The following is a 21589-nucleotide window of genomic DNA, read 5'->3' as shown; positions in this document are numbered from 1 at the left end:
AGTAAAACTACACAAAACTGCAAATATTTTACTGGACCAACTAGTCTTGTTAGCCAAACAGCACAATATGAGTTAACTTATTTTCTGGTTGCTGTGCCAAGATGAATGGCTTGTCACCCGAGTTTAGAATTCATAATCAAAATAACCTAAATTGCTCCTAACTTAAAAAGTGCAAATTGTAATCAGTTACTGACAGTTTTGTAGTCAGAGAAGCCGTACATTTTTTTTTTTACAGTGTGCAAATGTAAAGAAATGGGAACTCAGGAAACTGAATAAATATGCAAGGAATATATCATTGAATGTAAAGCACGTTGGCTTTTTTGCCTGTAAATTACAGAGAGGAGAGAAAGGGAGAAAGCGAGAGAGAGAAAGAGTGTGAGAGAGAAAGACAGAGAGTGACAGAGAGAAAGAGAGAGAGAGAGGGAAAGAGAGGGAGGGAGAGAGTGAGAGAAAGAAAGACAGAGAATGAGAGATGGAGAGAGAGAAAGAGAAAGAGAGAGACCTATAGATTCATCTGCTTCTTAATTCCATTTAAACAGGCCTGCAAACAGTGCAGGTGCATGTGTGGAATAATAAGAGTCTAATCAGATTTAGAGGGGGAACTGATTGTTGTGTGGCAGAGGGGGGGGGGGGGGGGTACGAGCAGGGGTGACAATAGTCGAAATGTAAAGTGTTAATTTTTATGCTAATCCCTGCCATCTCCGTGTGATGCAATTTGGTTTGTTCCCCGACCCCCCCCCAGCAGGAGATACGAGAGACGGTCGCGCTCGCCGGGGGGAAATGGCCGCCAGCGCGACCCTGAGAGATTGTAATTTATTACGCGTGTTTCTGTTAGCGCGTCGCGGCTGTTAGCGACCGGGGGCTCGCTCCCCAGCTCTCGACCCTGAACTGTTTTAGCTCGTCTGGTTGGAGTGCAGGAGGGAAGGGGGGGGGGGGGGGGGTGGGGGGGTGGCTGGCATTGATACCTTTTTGGTACACCATCCTGTCCCTCCCCCCACCCCTCTCCCCTGGAGAAAAGGCCGGGTTTAAATTGTTTAATGATATTTTTCAAAAAAATAATAATTAAAATGAAGGAGGAGGCGGGATAAATAGGAGACAGAGCTCTCGTCCAATCAGAAGAACAGCGTCTGTGTTGTTCTCCTGCTCCGAGCCCCTTCGGATTGGCGACGTCCGACGTTTCGCGAAGGACAGAAAATAAAAGATGAGGGGAACAGGGGAATGGACAGGAAGAGGATGAGGAGAGAAAGAAATGGAAAGAAAAAGAGGTGTGGGGGGTGGGTGGGGGTGGGGGTGGTGGGCGGGGGTGAGGATACGTGCTCCGTAATGTGCAGCAGGCTGCAACGTTCTCCGCACGTTGTCATGTGACCAATTTACTCTGACAAAGGATGATGTAATCTATAATGAAGCAAATGCTGATGACAGGAGGACTATGCCCTTATTTGGACATCTTCCTGGCTGCCCAACAACACCCTGTCAACAGGCTGCTCTACACCCCCCCCCCCCCCCTCTCTCTCTCTCTCTCTCTCTCTCACACTCTCTCACTCTTCTTCTCTCTTCCTTTTCCCCTTTCTCTGTCTGCTGCCGTTGTCTGTACGTGTTTGTTCCGGGGTGTACAGCCATTGTTTATCAGTGCACCGACCCGAGTCAGAGGTTCGGATGTAATTCACATATGGGTCAATTAAATTCACCAGCATCTGCTGTCCCCTAACCATTTGCATATAGCATTCATATGTTAATGGAGGCCCCCTTTTTTTTCTCGTATCTGCTAATTTCCTGCCCACGTCCCCATGTCCTCCTTGTTAAAATAAGACCGCAAGTTTCAGATTTGTACCCTTTGACTTATGTGGAGCGGGAGCGGGGCCCGGCCTGTTTTTCGTTTCCTCTCCCTAATAGCTTCAAGGAGAGCCGCTGGACTGGAAAAGCTGTCGGCGGTTCTCCGTGTTTTGCCATGCCGATTTGAGCAGGAACACTCGCATGCCTCTCATACCAGAACAGCTTAAAGCCTTATGAATCAATAATGACACAGATGGACCAGTGATAATCTATTTAGAATGCCTGATGGCAAATATTGTTGTACAGGCGAGGCGGAATTAAGCTATTTTAGTTCTCTCAAGTTTCGCACTCTGTATGTGTGTGTGTGTGTGTGTGTATTCATATATGTATATATGTATTCAGTGATAATGTTTCATAATGTCATAATGTTTCGGACAAACAGATATTTATTCTTCATTTGGCCATGTACTCCACAATTTTAGATTTATAATCAAACAGTTCCCATGTGGTACATGTTTAGTACTTTGTCACATATCCTTTGCGTGCAATAACTGCTTGAAGTCTGTGACCCATTGACATCACCAGGTGCTGATTATCTTCTCTGGTGATGCTGTGCCAGGCCTGTACTGAAGCCAACCTCAACTCCTGCTTGTTTCGGGGTAGTTGCCTTAAATTTTCTCTACAGCATTTGAAACGCATGTTCAATTGGATTATGATCGGGTGAATGACTTGGCCAGTCAAGAATTTTCCAGTTTTGGGCTATGAAAACCCCCTTTGTTGCTTTAGCAGTATGTTTGGGAGCTTGCTGTAGGATGAAGCACTGTCCAATGAGTTTGGAGGCATTTGCTTGAACTGGAGCAGATAAGATACTTCTGTACACTTCAGAATTAATTCTAGTGCTGATATCAGCAGTTAAATCAACAGTGAATACTAGTGAGCCAGTACCTGTGGCCATCACTCTGATACAAGTGAATCTGATCTGTCCACCAAACCTTTTTCCAGAGCTCTGCAGGTTCTTTTAGGTACTTCTTAGCAAACTGTAACCTGTCCATCCTGTTCTTGTGCTTCACTAGATGCTTGCACCTTGCAGTGTAGCCTCTGTAGGTCAGTTTGTGAAGTCATTTGCAGACATTGGTCTCTGACACATCCACAGCCTGCTTCCTGAAGAGTGTTTCTGATCTGTCGGACAGGTATTTGGGGTTTTTTTTGTCATTATGGTGAGAATTCTTCAGGCATCAACTGTTGAGGTATTGGTAAATGGTAAAGGGACTGCATTTATATAGCGCTTTTATCCAAAGCGCTTTACAATTGATGCCTCTCATTCGCCAGAGCAGTTAGGGGTTAGGTGTCTTGCTCAAGGACACTTCGACATGCCCAGGGTGGGGTTTGAACCGGCAACCCTCCGACTGCCAGACAATCGGTCTTACCTCCTGAGCTATTCCTTGGCCTACCAGACCCTTTACGATTACTGAGCTCACCACTGCTCTCTTTTTCTTGTTGTGCCAAACTGTAAGGTTTGGCCCATGTCTCTGACTCTGTCTTTCTTATTTCTCAGCTTCATAATGGCTTTCTTGACTTCCATTGGCACAGCTTTAGTCCTCATATTGCCAAATGCCAATAACAGACTCCAACTGCCTAGAATCAAGACTAGATACTAGATACTATACTTATAACTGCACTACGGAAGCAATTGAACACACCTGACTAATCAGAACCACCTGTGAAGCCATTTCCCCCAAACATTACGGTGCCCTGAAATGGGGGGACAATGCATTAAAATTGCTGTAATTTCTACATGGTGAAACAAAAATGTCTAAAAATACCCTTTAATTTAACCGCATGTGAACTGTTTGATTGCAAATCTAAAAATGTGGAGAACAAAGCCAAATAATAAAAATAAAAAAATGTCCCAAACATACATATACGTATTTTTTTCCACTGCTAAAAGGCTATTTAAAATGACAGCTGTCCTTGTGCACCAGCTAGCTAAATGGATTGATGTTTTTTGCGTGTGTGTGTGTGTGTGTGTGTGGTGGCTGCAAACTCAGAGCGTGAGGGAATAGTCGTTTCTGCCAATATTGCAGTAACAGCCCATGTATCTTTAGCCAAAAAAAGCCGCTCTTAATGGGGTTTTGACTGGAGGTGTAAATAGCACTGAAGGTCTGTGTGTCTGTGTTAGCTGGAGAGTTAGATTTAGCACGGGGTTGTGTTGGGGGGGTGGGGGGCGGTGGGAGGGTGGAGGGGGGGGGGGTGAGAAGATGGAATGAGGGACTGTCAGATGTGGCAGATGACAAATATGAGCCCTTATTGATCTTATGAAAATGAACCATCCCCACTGTGCCCAGCACAATATAGCTGTGTGCGGCACTTCACCGGTGGCCTTGCTTCAAGGAGGGTGTGTGTGTGGCGAGGCGGGGGGGGGGGGGGGGGGACTATTGGGGCAGTTGATGGATTTTTATCTCACCGCCCCGCCGCAGGGTGTCGATTTCATCTCTGACCTTTCCTGCCGAGTTGCCCTGACCTCTGTGCGTCGCTGCGATTGTTCGCGTTCGCTGCGTTTCTCCCTAACCCCGGGTCTCCTCTCTTCTTCCTCTCTCTGTTTCTCCTCTTCCTCGGGGGCACAGGGGGACCCCCTCCAGCCCGTCGCTCGGTCCCAGAGCTGCTGGGTCACGCCCTCACCTGCCACGCCGGCCTGAGCCAGGTATGCTGGTAGCTTCTTAAGGTAAGACCGCCCGGTTATGTACATAAATACAACCTGCGGTATCTAAAAGATACATGACATGACATAATGATGAGAACAGGCCAATCAGCCCAGCAATGTTCGCTAATTTCATGCTGCTAAAGTGTACCTAGTGCTCAGTTTGCCTGCAAACTAAATAGTATCAGGCACCGTATCAAGCCTGGTCTTGAAATCCTTCAGAGTTTTTTACTGACTGACCCGCTCACAGCCTGTACTGACTGACCCGCTCACAGACTGTACTGACTGACCCACTCACAGCATGTACTGACTGACCCGCTCACAGCTTGTACTAACTGACCCGCTCACAGACTGTACTGACTGACCCGCTCACAGTCTATACTGACTGACCCGCTCACAGACTGTACTGACTGATCCGCTCACAGACTGTACTGACCGAACCGCTCACAGCATGTACTGACTGACCCGCTCACAGCATGTACTGACTGACCCACGTACAGCCTGCCCGCTCACAGCCTGTACTGACTGACCCGCTCACAGCCTGTAGTGACCGACCTGCTCACAGCATGTACTGACTGACCCGCTCACAGCCTGCACTGACTGACCTGCTCACAGCCTGTACTAACCGACCTGCTCACAGCATGTACTGACTGACCCGCTCACAGCCTGTACTGACTGACCCGCTCACAGCCTGTACTGACTGACCCGCTCACAGCCTGTACTGACTGACCCGCTCACAGCCTGTACTGACTGACCCGCTCACAGCCTGTACTGACTGACCCGCTCACAGCCTGTACTAACTGACCCGCTCACAGCCTGTACTGACTGACCCGCTCACAGCCTGTACTGACTGACCCACTCACAGCATGTACTGACTGACCCGCTCACAGCATGTACTGACTGACCCACGTACAGCCTGTACTGACTGACCCGCTCACAGCCTGTACTAACTGACCTGCTCACAGCCTGTACTGACTGACCCGCTCACAGACTGTACTGACTGACCCGCTCACAGTCTATACTGACTGACCCGCTCACAGCCTGTACTGACTGACTCACTCACAGACTGTACTGACTGATCCGCTCACAGACTGTACTGACCGACCCGCTCACAGCATGTACTGACTGACCCGCTCACAGCATGTACTGACTGACCCACGTACAGCCTGTACTGACTGACCCGCTCACAGCCTGTACTAACTGACCTGCTCACAGCCTGTACTGACCGACCTGCTCACAGCATGTACTGACTGACCCGCTCACAGCCTGCACTGACTGACCTGCTCACAGCCTGTACTAACTGACCTGCTCACAGCATGTACTGACTGACCCGCTCACAGCCTGTACTGACTGACCCGCTCACAGCCTGTACTAACTGACCCGCTCGCAGACTGTACTGACCGACCCGCTCACGGCCTGTACTGACTGACCCGCTCACAGCCTGTACTAACTGACCCACTCACAGCCTGTACTGACCGACCCACTCACAGCCTGTACTGACTGACCCGCTCACAGCCTGTACTGACTGACCCGCTCACAGCCTGTACTGACTGACCTGCTCACAGACTGTACTAACTGACCCACTCACAGTGATTACTCCTTTTAGCAGCAGTGGTTCTGCTTCTCGCCGTATACACGCCGTCAATCATCCAGGAATAAATACCATTTTATGTTCCATCATAGTTCTCAAACCGCGGGTAAGTAAATTGTTTGGATCAACTGGCCTTGGTGTTGCGGTAATAACTTCGTTTTCCATAGCGCTGAAAATCCGCCCTGATTGCGGGCTCTGCGAAGCCCTGTGTGGAATCTCTTGATGTGGCAGCCCTTGTAACAACACATTTACTACTAAACATGGCGTATTATAAAAGCCTGTGCCTTACAAATAGGTGCGGTCTGTTAAATCTCTGTGGTGGCCTTGCTGTCCTTCCCATGAGCTTCCCAGTCTTCATCTCTCACTCTGCGTGGGGTTTTTGTAACATTTTGTGTGTCAGTGTGTGTGTGTGCGCGTGTGTGTGAGTCTATTTGTGTGTGTGTGTGCGGGGCAGGGGGGGAGGGGGTGGCACCACATCAGACCAAACATGCCTTAAAGGCCGTGTCACTGTGGATTAGCATCTCCTCCTGTCAATCATATGAAGCCTGCTCTTTTTGGGAACATATTGTACATATTCCCCCTGGGTCAGTGGTGGCAACCACAGGCACGTCTGGAGGCCTCTGACAGCAGATCTGGATTCCATCACAGCTCAAGATCAGTTCTGTTACAGCTCAAGATCGGTTCCCTTACAGCTTGAGATCAGTTCTGTTACAGCTCAAGATCAGTTCCCTTACAGCTTGAGATCAGTTCTGTTACAGCTCAAGATCAGTTTAGTTACAGCTCAAGATCAGTTCTGTTACAGCTCAAGATCAGTGCCGTTACAGCTCGAGATCAGTGTCGTTACAGCTCGAGATCAGTTCTGTTACAGCTCGAGATCAGTTCTGTTACAGCTCGAGATCAGTGCCATTACAGCTCACGATCAGTGCGGTTACAGCTCGAGATCAGCTTAGTTACAGCTCTAGATCAGCTTAGTTACAGCTCTAGATCAGCTTAGTTACAGCTGTCAGTTCCAAGACAAATCACGACTCAGCTTGTTAATTGAAAAGTAGAAAGCTGATCTGACTGAATTGAAACGGTGGCGACGCCTGGGTCACAGAAAGCCGGTTTCTCATTGACCTCCCGCCCGTGTCTACGTTCGGGACGGCCCCTGTCTGACTGGCGGGAGACGGGTAACATCCCCACGGCGATGGGAAAACGCAGACACAGGAAGCATCTCCCTCGATCGGGTGGGTCAGACTCGCACACGTACCGCATTTCCCATCTTGCTTGTCTACGGTGCTGTAATTTGAAATAGATTTACATCACGCCCTCGGTTGCCTTAGGGGGAGCGAGCGAGGGGGGGGGGGGGGGGGTGGGTGACAGGGGGGAGGGGGGGGGAGTGGTTTACAAGGAATCAAATGCCAGCCTGAGAAAGTGCAAACTCCCGGGATGTTGACAGCTGAGGTTTTGGGCCGGGTAATCAGGCCCCTTGCTGGGGCTGACCCTTTGGCCTTTATCAAAGTGACTTCCAGTGCGTTAGCGTCCGCCGGGCTCTTTATCCTTTTGTTAGCGCCCCGCCCGCCGCCGCTGCTTCCTGAATTAAACTGCCGCGCTCCCCCCCCCCCCCCCCCCCCCCCCCCGTTTCTGTATGCGGCGCCACATCTGGGGATCGCGCTCGCCGCCGCCGCCGCCGCCGACGCTTAATAACAATCACCTTCCCGTCCGGCCTCCGCGGATTGCGTCTAATTCACAGTGACGGATAGCGCTTGACAGCCCGCCTCCTCCTCCCTCTCCCTCTCTCCCCCCCCCCCTCCCCTCCCCTCCCCTCCACCCCCCTCCTCCCTTCTCACTCACCACACTTTTACAGGCTGTCATTTTTAATATCACATTCGCTATTTAAGTTGTGCGTTTTTTTTTTTTTCACCCCGGCGATGAAGTCGGTTGTTGATCTGATCTGAATGTGGAGTGGATCTCGCCCGTCTTGGGCTGTGCGTGCCTGGCGGGACTAGGCGAGAGGAGAGGAGAGGATTGTGGGAGGGACTACATGAGCGGAGAGCAGAGGATTGTGGGTGGGACTACATGAGCGGAGAGCAGAGGATTGTGGGTAGGATTACATGATTGGAGAGCAGAGGATTGTGGGTGGGACTACACAAGTGGAGAGCAGAGGATTGTGGGTGGGACTACATGAGCGGAGAGCAGAGGATTGTGGGTAGGATTACATGAGCGGAGAGCAGAGGATTGTGGGTGGGACTACACAGGTGGAGAGCATTGTGGGATTTTGTTTTTCTGCAGGTCCTCTCTCTTCTCTGTCTTCATCTTTCTGAATGCAAATTTATTTTTGTTTTTTGTTGTGTACAATGGCTTCCGGAAGATGCTTTTGTGTTTTGTAAGATTGGGAGGTGCTCAGTGAACTTTTGCTCTGAGCTTGTCTTGTATCTCATGCCACAGACTCACGTACACACACACACACACACACACACACACACGCAACACACGCAAACACACGCACACGCCCTCCGGCTACTCCGGTTTCCTCCCACTCCCAGTCCAATGACATGCAGGTAGGCTAATTGGAGACTCTAAATTGCCCATAGGTTTGAGTGTGGGAGTGAGTGGTGTGTGTGCCCTGTGATAGATTGGCGGCCTGTCCAGGGTATATTCCTGCCTCTTGCCCAATGCACGCTGGGATAGGCTCCAGCACCCCCCGTGACCCTGCCCAGGAATAAGTGGGTATAGATAATGGATGGATGGATGGATACATATGTCAGATAAAGGTCAAAATGAATAGGAGTTTCATGTAACACGTCAAAAATGCAGAATGAAAAACATTGATAGCTGTGGCCTACTTTTGTTTTGCCTGTCCAAAGACTGATTTGTTGTTGGAGAAGTCTGTTCCTGGGTTTGATATGTGATTACAATCGAAGATATGAATTTTGTTTGAGCCTCGGACATCTTTTTTTATTTTTATTGTTTGTTTTCTTTGACGTTCGCTCATTTGATAGAAACATGATATTTATATCAGGAAAAATGACCGATTGTTGAGAGAAAAAGTAGATGTGGCACATCAGCAGGTAGATGGATGACACTTTGCAGCAAATCTATTTCATTGCTCAAAAAGAGTGCAGCGTAGCCAAAAAAACAAAACAACAAAAAAAAAATTTTAACCAAGCAATTCACTCTGTCGATAAAATCTTGTGCTGTTTGTGGCTGTTTGGGTCATTATTCAAAAGGAATCCATTATTCTGAAGCAGAGAGAATTCATAGATGTGGGGTGTAAAAGAGGAGAGAGGAGCTGATTGGCTCAGTCTCTGAAGAGGGTTTCTGTGATCTCTGCTTAGTTGGAGTTTGGGCTGTGTCATTAGGTGACCGTGGGCGGGGGTCCACAGGAGGGTGACACAATTGGGTTTGTCCCCCTGGTGGAGGGGTGAGGTGGGCCTATGACAGCCCGGGCTCTTTGGGTTTCGGTTGTGTCCCTGTCCCCTGATGACTCGGTGCGCACCTGCAGGTGACCAGGTGACCTGGAGATGCACCTCGACAGAGCGCTGTCTTTAACGGGGAGCTCCTGGCCTGGCTCTGCCACTGTACAGATGCGTTAAATCCGCTAAATTCCACTTCCTGTTACACCCTCATATTTATTCAGGTAGCGAACATTTCATAAACATCCGTACTACTTTTGAATGATGGTAAACAGCCCACACGATGATAAACAGGTAGCAGGCACTTAAAAATGAATTAATTCCATTTTAATTGACATTTAAAACCAACTGTCAAAAAAAAAAAAGACATTGAACGTAAGTGCTAAATAAATTCCCTTAATTAATCTCGTAATTGGTGCGCAATATGATTTTTACTACCTGCGCTCACAATATCTACGCTGACCAATCAAAAGGGTCGTAATTCTTAAGTATTTGTTTTACTTTTGTAAAGCGTCTGTGTGACAGTTCTCTGTAAAAAAAAAAAAAAAGCGCTATACAAATAAAATTAATTAGATTTGATTTGGGAATGTCGTCCGCCTGTCCCCTCCGATGTGTCCCTCCCAGGCCGTGTCCGTTTTTTTTTTTGCGACCCGTCTCCTTTAAGGGCGACGCCGCTGACTTCCTCTCCGTCTTCCCGCCGATAAAACCGCGGCTAATTGGAGTGCCGGCGCGCGTTTTCACCCAAGGCGCTATCTAATTGCGTTTTAGCCGGGGAAGAGGGGTATTTTGGGAAAATTGCGCGTTCGCTCAATGAGCAGAGCGAACAAAGAAGCAATATTTATTTTTTCGCTTTGATTAGCAAATCAGTGGAATAATTAGTTTTTATGAAAAGAAGCGCTCTGCGCTTAACCACTGTACGCTCCCACCCCCCGATGCCCCCCCCTACCCCCCTCCCCCCCCCTTGCCCTGATCTGCTCTGCTACCCCCAGCTCTTAAATAGTCTTTCCTTACTGCTCTCCTACACACACACGTAGCCCCATCAGAGAAGTTAATGAACTTGTGCCCTGGGTGCTTTTACACCGGCCCACAGCCCCCGTCTGTGAGCCTGCCTGCCTGCCTGCTTGCTAAACATTTTATTCATAACTTTTTAATAACATAAAAAAAGTATTGTTTTCTCCGAGGTTGTATTAATAAACATGAACAAATTTCATTTATCTTTAACAAAGCATGATTAATGCACATTAAGTTAGCGTATTGCTCATTCCCTAAAAAAGCCCATCAACATTAAATATTAATGTCACATTATTAATGGTTTTATAAAGGAAATAACAAGTTATTAATCCTCTGATTAAGGAACTGATTAATGTTTTATTGAACACCACGCATTGCTGATTCGAAATACCATGTCCGGATGTGCAGCAGAATAATTTATTGCTGTTTTTATTAAATATATTTTTAATTGCCAAAATGCCTTGCTGAAATAGACACACGCAAACACACACACAGGCCTACACACACAAACACACACAGTCCCGTATTGCTATCCTTGTGGGGACTTCCCATCGACTACATTCATTCCGTAACCTCTAACCCTAACCCTAACCCCAACCACTACATGCCTAACCTTAACCCTAACCTTAAACTAATTGTAACCCTAATCCTAAATCCTAAAGCAGCCTTTTGACCTTGTGGGGACCAGCAAAAGGTCCCCACAACGCATAATGTCCCTCATCTTTCTATCCGTGTGGGGACATTTGTTCCCCACAAAGGTAGTATTACAAGTTCACGTGTATGCACAAACGCACACACGCACGCATGCACACACACACACACACACACACACACACAGAGCATGATTTTTGCAGTTCAGGTGAAGGAATTCATAACATCAAACGCGAGTCACATGAAACAAACTAAACATAGAAGCAGATTTTAAACTCAAAGACGGAAAATAGACGCGTCCGTTTATCCCAAAGTATTCCTGTCACAGTGTGGTACAGCAGAACAGCGGGACCCCTCGCTGTAGGACAAACGCTTTATAATTTACTCATTTAAGTGTCTGTGTGCGTGTTCAACACAGTCCGGCACAGAACTGCTAAAACACATGAACCAATGTACATCTTCAGAATGCTGTGACCTATTGAGGGAGAAAAACGTAGCTGTGTGTGTGTGTGTATGTTTGTGTGTGTGTGTGTGTATGCATGTTTGTGTGTTTATGTGTGTATATGTGTATGTGTGCGTGTGCGTGCCTGTTTATTTGTGTGTGTGTGTGAGTGTGTGTGAGTGCATTACTGTTGTAAATTGCTGTAAAAAAATCCCCCTCCTGGAGTGCCTGTTTAAGGACTGTATGAGTGGCCTGCATTGGGCAGCACTGTACAGGATGTTGAAGGCTGAGCTGGCCTGTAATGTACAGCGGTGCCAGAGTGCTGAAAGGGCCCCGACGAGAAACACCGTCCTCTGGACCCTTTCTTTCACCAGGAACTAGAGTCAGAAGTCTGAACCAGGCACTGCGTGACTTATACTCTTCCTCACACTTTCTTTGTCTCTCTTTCAGTCTCTCTCTCTCTCTCTCTCTCAATGGACTGCATTTATATAGCGCTTTTATCCAAAGCGCTTTACATTTGATGCCTCTCATTCGCCAGAGCAGTTAGGGGTTAGGGGTTAGGTGTCTTGCTCAAGGACACTTCGACATGCCCAGGGCGGGGTTTGAACCGGCAACCCTCCGACTGCCAGACAATCGGTCTTACCTCCTGAGCTATGTCTCTCTCTGTCAAACACACAGACACACACACAAATATACATACACACACACACACACACACGAGCACTGGCGCACGCATGTCAGTCGCCACGGGATACTTCACAACCAATCACAGGCCTTTCCGAAAAACAATTATCTTTGAACTCGAAGCAAGGCTTCGCCCTAATTACAGATGGGCGTCTCCATTCCACCCTGCGCTCTCCTGAACCGCCGCTTCTGTCCTCAATGCCGATCCTACTGAGGTTCAGCCTTATTTCACTCACTGCTACACCCTCCAGCCCTCGATTCCTCAAATATCCCCCCAGAGCACTTTCCACTTTCAAATCTGGATTTTTAAAATCTCTCTCTTCTTTCTCTCTCTCTCTTCTTTCTCTCTCTCCCTCCCTCTCTCTCTCTCTCTCTCTCTCTCTCTTTTTCCCCTGGATATAATTTGGTAGTGTTATCATCCAGCTGAATTAATCTTCCCAAAATTACACCGAAAGACGCGCATAGCTCGTTCCGGTTACCGGGGCACTATTCGAGTTTCCGCAGTTTGTGAGACGACGCGAGTATCAGCAGGAAATACTATTTTTATCGACTTGCAGCAGCGCAGTGGAGGCCCCGCGTTGCAATTAAGGACGATCGCGAGAAGGGATGGACACATAGCCTCGCGTTTTTCAGATCACGTTGTTCGGTCCAGCTGTGGTCACGGGAAGGGGGGGGGGGGGGCGTTTGCTGGGTAATTCAGAGTTTTAATAAGGTGCGTCGGGGCACACTGTATACAAGCGCTCGCGCTGAATCCGCTCCTCGGTTCAGGGCCGCCGTGCTGGGAGGCGGGGGTCGGGCGTGGCGCAGGCCCGTGGTTATCATCAGAGTGAGCTCGGGGGGCTCGATCGCGTACGCCTGGCCGGGTCGGCGGAAGGGGATTTGGAGCTGAGAGCGCAGATCTGGTGGATCCAGTCTGGACTCAGAGCCGCTCCAGTGGCGTGTCTGTGGCTCCTTGCTCTGACATCCTGTGACTCCTAGTTCTGGTGTTTGTAACCCCCACCACCCCCCACCCCATCTCTAGCATCTGTGACTGCTAACACTAGAGTCTGTGATTCCTAGCTCTAGCTTCTGTGACTGCTAACACTAGAGTCTGTGATTCCTAGCTCTAGCTTCTGTGACTGCTAACACTAGAGTCTGTGAATCCTAGCTCTAGCTTCTGTGACTGCTAGTTCCAGCATCTGTGACTCCTTGGTGTACCATCTGTGACTGCTAGCTCTGTTGTCTGTGACCCCTAGCTCCAGAAGCTGAGTCTGTTTTGGCCTCTGATTCTACTGATTAGCAGCTGAATGGGATCTCTTGTGAGATCTCTTGAATGAGGTGTGCTTTATTTGGGTGGGAGTGAAGATCTCCAGGAACAGGGTGGGGAACCATTGTCGTATCAGAAAAATGTTGAGAACCCCTGTCCTTACTGAATTTCACTGCTGTAAAGTTCCCCTTTGACATGGAAAAGTTTCTTGGTTAGAGAGTCTGAAAGTTGCCAGTTTTCGAGCAGTCTCTCAGTATCACCGGGTGCAGTGCGTTGTGGGGAAGCGCGCGCGTGCGTAAGTTTTTAAAGCTTTTTACCTCTCGTAAACAACCTGCTCCTCACGCTGTTCTGCTCAAACTGAAGTGACAGGTGGTACTTAGCGCGCCGTTGGGTCGGCCCCCCTTGCGCTATAACGACCTTTCTCCCGCTCGCGTGTTTACTCGCGCGCTCGTTCCTGAGCTTTTCTGAGAGTTTTCCGTGTTGCGGGTGTTACAGTGATGTAGCTGTTTAAGTGCGGCTGTCGGACGGAGTGTAGCACAGTGGGTAAGGAACTGGGCTTGTAACCGAAAGGTCGCAGGTTCGATTCCCGGGTAAGGACACTGCCGTCGTACCCTTGAGCAAGGTACTTAACCAGAATTGCTTCAGTATATATCCAGCTGTATAAATGGATACAATGTAAAATGCTATGTAAAAAGTTGTGTAAGTCGCTCTGGATAAGAGCGTCTGCTAAATGCCTGTAATGTAATGTAATGTAATGTAATGGAATAGCGCTGAGAGCCTCAGCCGCTGTCGGCTGGACACGCTCGCGCCCTTCGGCTGCGCTTAGCTACGGACGATCAAAGTCCCTGAGCCGAATGACGGACTCTGAACGCGGCCGCATCCCAGCCCCTCCAGGTTCCCCTAATAATTGGCGATGAGCTTTCCTTTTCTTTTCTGTTTCACGTGAATTTTGGGGTTTGGGTCAGCGGGTTCTCCTAAATAATTGGTGATGAGCTTTTCTTTTCTTTTCTGTTTCATGTAAATTTCGGGCGGCGCGCCGCGTGAGCGCGATGTTGCGTCGCCGCGGAGATCTGAGAGCTCGCGGTCACGCTGTAACGGGGGGCAATGAAAGCTGATGCGCTTCCCTGTGAGCAGAGACAGCGCTTACCTGGGCCAGTCTTCTGAATATAGGAGCAACGAGCTAATAACAGAACTTGCAGAGCATGTGTGCGTACAAGCACAGACACTTTCTCTCTCTCTCACTAACACTCACATTCACACACATGCGCAGTTAAGAGAGCTTGTGTGTATTTGCTTTGGTCTACAGAGGTGTACACACACACGCACACACACACACACACGGACCCTCCACAGACACACGTACACGCACAGACACAAACACACACACACATACACACACACACACACACATGCACAAAGATGCACATCCAACCTCCCAAACACACTGTTTTGAAATTCAGCTGCAAAACTGTGACCAGGTGACCAAGCACACATCAGTATCTGTCTTTGTCTGAATCAGCCATTTGGTGGTTAACTGATAATGAACCACAGCCTGCTCATCTTCATAATGCAGTTAAGACATCTTATGCTGAGGAATAATCCTCTTTAGATCTCTGTGTACACAACATAACATCCTGTAACATTTCACCGGCCTAGCGAAAGGCACATTTATTAAAGCATTACTCTTGACAGTGTGCGTGAGGATCACTTTATTTGCTGAAGAAAAGCAGGGTATTTCGGCATTGTGTCTGTGACTGTGTCTTTTCTACGGGAGACAGATTGAGGTGGAGGTGAGCGCAGGGGTGTAGTCTGAACACGGCAGGGGTGAAGTATTGGGGCTGCGGCCTGGAAGACGTAACCGTGACGACGCCGCGTGTTTTCAGCACCGACGGCGATCCTAATGGGGGACAGGCTGAGGCCTACAGCAGGGCTTTGGGTTACTGGTGGAAACATAAGGCTCTATACGAACCCCCGGAGCCAAAATGGCCCCATAACTGCCCATTGATTTAAAGCTGGCATGTCTGACTCCAGTCCCGGGGGGGCCGCGGTGTCTGCAGGTATTTTCGGTTTCCTTTCAATCAGCGGTCAATTGAGGTGTAGAGAACAAGGAACGTGGACTGTTTAGCCAATCAGTGACTTAAATGAATCACTCGTGCTGGGAAAAACGCACTGGGATGAACAGCGGACACTGCGGCCCTCTGGGGACTGGAGTTTAACACCGCTGATTTAGAGCGTCCATTATGTGTTCCTATTGAGCGCCTCATTTGAGGAGCTCGTGTGATTGACAACACAGTGTATAGCGCCCTGACGCATCTCTGGTTGAGGTGCTAGAATCCAGACCACGGGGCGAGGCAGGAGTGGCCCATTTCATAGCCCAGAGAGGGAGGGAGGGATCGGAGGACTGTGTTTCATTGCTCACCAGCGACCCCTGCTGGCCAGTCTACTCACTGAAGTGGAATGAGACGCATCTTCCTGTGACTCCTGTCTGTGCGAGATCGGCTTGGTGGGCTGCGGTGTGAAAAGCAGCGATGACGTGGCATCATGCGGTTCAGAGGTCAGCATAGACCTGTCTATGCTCTCCCGAATGTATAACAGAGGAAGTAGGGCTAGTGGGCGGCTGTGTAGCATAATGGGTATGGAACTGGTTCGAAACCTAAAGGTCATGGGTTCAATTCCTGGGTAGGACACTGCCGTTGTACCCTTGAGCAAGGTACTTAACCCACATTGCTTCAGTATATATCCAGCTGTATAAATGTAAATGCCATGAAAATGTTGTGTAAGTCGCTCTGGAAAAGAGCGTCTGCTAAATGCCTGTAATGCAATGTGCTACTGAATATGATTGGCCATTCCAAATTGCAAGAAGAAGGGGGAAAACATATAGAAGATTGAAGGTGTGCTGTATGTCCGACAGATTGGAGCATCAGGCTTGTTGTACGTGGGCCACTACTGTTGTGCCATTGAGCACCGCTCTTGACCCAGATTAATTCCAAAAACATCCTGACGCTGTACAAAGGAACAAAGCGTTTTGAAATGCATCTTTATTAAATAAATGTCAACTTCAAATGGCACGAGGAAACTGGAGTTCTGCGCACAAGATAGTGTGTGCAGCTCAAGTCTTGATTCACTGCGACATCCTGAAGGAAACAAAGCTAGTGATTAGAAGAAAAAAAAAACGCAATTCTTTTAAATCTGACAGATAGCTTTTGATGTACACAGCAGCAAGTAGCACAAGTGTTTTTTCAGCATCCTTCCTGCTTGCGAATGGTATCCGAGCTAGTTTTGAAAGCACATTTATAAATCTCATCTGAGGCTGTACGCAATGATACTAAAAACCTGTGTTTTGTAGAAAAAGGTTGAGCGATATATATAATTCATGAATGCTCACGTGTGCTATGTTTTGTTTTGTTTTTATATATAATATAAAATATAATATAATAATATATTGGTTTTTTCCACCATATTCTCATGCAAAGTCAGGCAGCATTATCAGTATTCAAATGAGTCCTCTGAAAGTCAAAATATTGGCTTTCTCTTACATGAAAACTGATTTTAATCACACCGCTAGCTTACAGAATGAAAGATTTAAATGTTAAACGGGGAAGTCTGCCCGATCGTATTTGTAGAGCGTGCCGTGCTGACATTTAAACACGATAAGAACAGGGAAGAAAGGGGGGGGGGGAAGAAAAAGTACGCCGACCTATATTGAAGAAGCTCTCTGAATACATTTACCATCAGTTTCAGCCTGTAATTAATTAAGAAGTGAACTTTTTTTTTTTTTTTTTTGCTCCAGATTTGATTGTAATGGCACCCGGTGCAAATCTGCCGGGGACGAAGCGGTGGAGAGAGAGAGAGAGAGAGAGAGAGAGAGCGAGCGGGGCGGGGCGGCGTGTCGCGAATCAGAAGTGGAGAGCGCACCTGGGCTCGGCGTGATTGCCGTCGCTGGTTGCCGCCGCCGCTGGTTGCCGTGGGAGCCGAGCTGTGTCGCGCGCGGGCGGGTTGGCGGGTTTTTGGCGGGTTGGCGGGTTGGGCGGGTGGCTCCTCCGCTGGCTCGGTCGCAGCTGCGGAATCTCCGTGGCGGATAACGGCGTGTTTGTTCGGCCCTAATCACATGCGAAGGGTGGGGGGGGTGTAGGGGACAGTAGGGGTAGCGGGGGCGGTCGGGCACGGGCGCACTGAACGAGCCGCCCTGGGCGGGAACGTTGAACCCGTTCACCTACGGGGCGATGGCGGGGATCGCGGGAAGGTGGGGGAGGGGGAAGTGGGGGGGCAGTGGCGAGTGGGTGGGGGGGGGGGTTAGGCACCGGTGCCCTGAATGAGCCGGCCCGAGTGGGAACGGGGAAGGGGTGAGGGGTGGGTGGGGCGGGACGTGGGGGAGGGGGGGGTGAGGGGGCGGGACGTGGGGGTGGGGGGGATAAACTGCCCCTGTAGGTGCCCAGACGAGAGTTTCCAGCTGTATGAGGCCTGGTGATTTATTGCCGTGTGTTATAATAAAAGGCAGGACTGGGTTTGGGTGGCAGCAGATTCAGTACTTTGGTGCTCATTATTATTATAATTTTCCTTTGATAAAAGCCTTGCTGTACATACTGAAGGCTGGGGGAATGCTAGCATGCGTATGTGTGTGTGTGTGCATGTGTGTGTGGGTGTGTGTGTGCGCGTGCATGTGTGTATGCGTGTATGCGTGTGTGTGTGCGCGTGCATGTGTGTATGCATGTGTGTGTGTGCGCGTGCATGTGTGTATGCGTGTATGTGTGTGTGTGTGTGTGTGTGTGTGCGCGTGCGTGTGCATTGCACATATTATTCATTACTATTAGGCACTCAGATAGTACAAATAAAACACTAAGGCGTTCTGGCAGTGCAGTTTTCTGCAGAGAGTCCGTGTTCTTTATACACAAAGGCATCCTGTCACTGGATTTTATGATAATGAGATGAAAAATGGCTGCTTTTTTTCCCCGCGATTCTGTAATTTCTTATTTTGTGACATGATTAATGTTCGCATATAAATGACATCCGTATAATACCAGTATAACATCTGATCGCGTCTGAATTCGGTGCTGTGGAATAATCCAGTGAGGTTGTGACCCGTAATGAAGAGCAGACAAAGCCATAGGCGGACGTGTTTACTGCGTCGGTGCGGTTAATATTTAAATGATACGCTTTCAAGGTTGGACACATCTGCCGAACGCATCTGAAGCAGAATGCGGGAGAAATATCTATAATTACCAAGCGCGTGGCAGAACAGAAAGTCAATTAAAATGAAATCAGCGTGTCACTCTGAAAGCAAGAGGTCCCTGCGGGAGGCGTTTGATATAGTATTTAAGGTTTTTTTTTTAATTTATTTTTTATTTGCGTTTAAAATCCTTGACGTGAACTTTATTCCTCGTTCTCATTGATGCGAGTTTGCGCTTTGAAATCCGATGAATAAGCTGTCGTTCTCAAGGTCACAGGGTCAGAGAAGGATTTAAAAAATGGGGGGCCGGTTGCCGAAGAGAGACAATCAGAGATAAAAGTTTAAAGGCTGATCTGGAGCCAAACAATATGGCTTCAGTTCAGTGCCATGTTCTACTGTACCTGTTCAGAAACAAGGGGGAAAAAAAGAAAAACCTTAACAAAGATTTTCAATCCTAGATTAATACTTTTTATTGAATTTCTGCTCATGCTTTCTTAAATGCAATGAGTTGAATTAAGGAATCGTACCAATGCAGCTGGATCGAATTGGGCCTGTGACTCCCCTGACACTGTGACACACACACACACACACACACACACCTATGCTTCCTAACAGACAGCATACCAGCTGTGTGCAGATGAGACCATCTGCGGAGCAAAAGACGCTCTAATGTGTAACATACTCAGCTGGGCTCTGCGATAGACAGGCGGCCTGTCCAGGGCGTATTCCTGCCTCTCGCCCAATGCATGCTGGGATAGGCTCCAGCACCCCCCGTGACTCTGCCCAGGAATAAGCGGGTGTAGATAATGGATGGATGAATGGTGCCACTGCACAGGATAAGGAGGTATAGATAATGGATGGATGGATGGTTGACCCTGTCCAGGATAAGTGGGTATAGATAATGGATGAATGGATGGATGGATGGCGACTCAGCCCAGGAATAAGCAGGTATAGATAATGGATGGATGGATGGTGACACTGCCCAGGATAAGTGGGTATAGATAATGGATGGATGGATGGTGACCCTGTCCAGGATAAGCGAGTATAGACAATGGATTGATAGATGGATGGATGGTGACTCGCCAGGATAGGGTATAGATAATGATGGATGGATGGTGACCTGTCCAGGATAGTGGTAAGTGGGTATAGATAAGATGGATGGATGGTTGACCCTGTCCAGGATAAGTGGGTATAGTGGGTATAGATAATGGATGGATGGATGTTGACCCTGTCCAGGATAAGTGGGTATAGTGGGTATAGATAATGGATGGATGGTGACCCTGCCCAGGATAAGCGGGTATAGATAATGGATGGATGGATGGTGACCCTGTCCAGGATAAGTGGGTATAGTGGGTATAGATAATGGATGGATGGTGACCCTGCCCAGGATAAGTGGGTATAGTGGGTATAGATAATGGATGGATGGTGACCCTGCCCAGGATAAGCTGGGCTATGCTGGTGCTGCAGCTCTGACTGATGCTGAGCTGACCCTGCGCATGGATGGGGCTGATAAGTGCGTGGGCTAGATAATGGGGCCTGGGGTCCATGGTGCTACCTTCCTCCTGGGAGTATTATAAATGCTCTGTTTTCCTAATAAGGAGACTACATTCTTCCTCTGTCCAAAACTGAGTTTGCGATTGCATGTGGTTTACTATTGTTATTATTATTATTCATTTATTTTTATTCTTAAAAAAATGTATTTATTTATTACCTTTAACCTGGAAAAACCTAATTGAGATTAAAAATATCTCCTTAAGAGAGTGTCTTGGTATTATTATTATTATTATTATTATATTATTATAGTGCTGTTATTGCTGCATATTATTATTATTAGGATTATTATTATTGCTGAAATAATGATTATAATATTAATAATATCTTTTCGCTCTTTACCCAGAGATGAGCTGTGTAATTATTTGTTGTTCGTTGTTGTTCTTTGCGACCTTTGCTTCTCAAACACCATCTAATGTCACACCAGTAAAGCACCTTGAAATTGGAGAAGATTGAAACTGAAAGTGTGAATGTGTGTGTGTGTGTGTGCATGTGTGTGTGTGTGAGTGAGTGTGTGTGGGAGAGAGAGAGAGAGATAGAGGAACACAGACAGGGGCAGCATTGCTGCTGGTATCTATGGACAGCTGCAAACACTATTGGTGAAGAAAGTGAGGATATTGAAAGGTACACTGGGAAGGGAGAGCTCCTCCAGTCGAGTTGTGTTTCCTGATTGGTCCGATAAGATTAGTGGCTTTCTTCAACAGGAAGTGTGCTGTTTTTGTGCTGCTCTTTGGACATAATGTATGATTGCACAACCGTTGACTTGAGCGGTCCTCAGACTATAAACCACCTTCACATCCCGGCTCCAGATTATCTCGCGCGTTTATCAAAGTGATAGAAGAAGAAAACGGCATCCAGATCTCAGTTCTGGAAAGTCTTCACGGGTCTTCTGCACTTTCCATTTTCTACTATCTGAGCTGAACTGTTTATTTTTTAAAAAACTGGATGTGAGTCTTCCTACCTGTTTATTGTGTCATTACAGAATACGGAGAAAAAAAATCGGATATTTTCAGGAATAAGCAGGCTCTCAATTAAAGGGGTATAATGTAAAATAATTACGTGACTTACTTTCCATAATGAGTAGCTCTAATTAGCCACATATTTGCTTAGTGAAAGCTGAAAACTGCAGATTCCTGTTGTGTAAAGATGGTAAACATGTTGAAGTAGCACCATTTTTTCTCGTTTCCTCTTTTCGTTGCTCGAAGGCACAATTTAATTTTCAATGTATCCATAGAAGCAGCGGCAAATCATTGCGAGTGTAAAGAATCTTGTTTTTAATTAGCTTTGCAACAATTTAGGGGATTCCCAAACTGAACAATGCCTCAGATGTGACCTGTTAAACAACCACTCCAGCTCAAGTGAATGTGTAAAAGCAGAGGA

At 47.8% G+C, this 21589-nt stretch overlaps 1 protein-coding gene across 4 annotated transcripts in view; it reads left to right on the top strand.

The window, feature by feature from the left end:
• The window catches only part of LOC135255761 (zinc finger protein 536-like), a 169706-nt gene that overhangs the window by 59923 nt on the left and 88194 nt on the right, over positions 1-21589 (top strand). For all 4 annotated transcript variants that reach the window (XM_064337336.1, XM_064337334.1, XM_064337333.1 and 1 more), the window contains one exon: positions 4398-4495. The gene's annotated coding sequence lies outside the window, so the exon portion shown is untranslated. The remainder of the gene's footprint in view (positions 1-4397; positions 4496-21589) is intronic.

The sequence above is a fragment of the Anguilla rostrata genome, chromosome 5, assembly GCF_018555375.3.
Source record: "Anguilla rostrata isolate EN2019 chromosome 5, ASM1855537v3, whole genome shotgun sequence".
Taxonomy (NCBI): domain Eukaryota; kingdom Metazoa; phylum Chordata; class Actinopteri; order Anguilliformes; family Anguillidae; genus Anguilla; species Anguilla rostrata.
The sequence above is the reverse complement of the archived record's forward strand: the minus strand, read 5'-3'. Positions and strand labels throughout refer to the sequence as shown.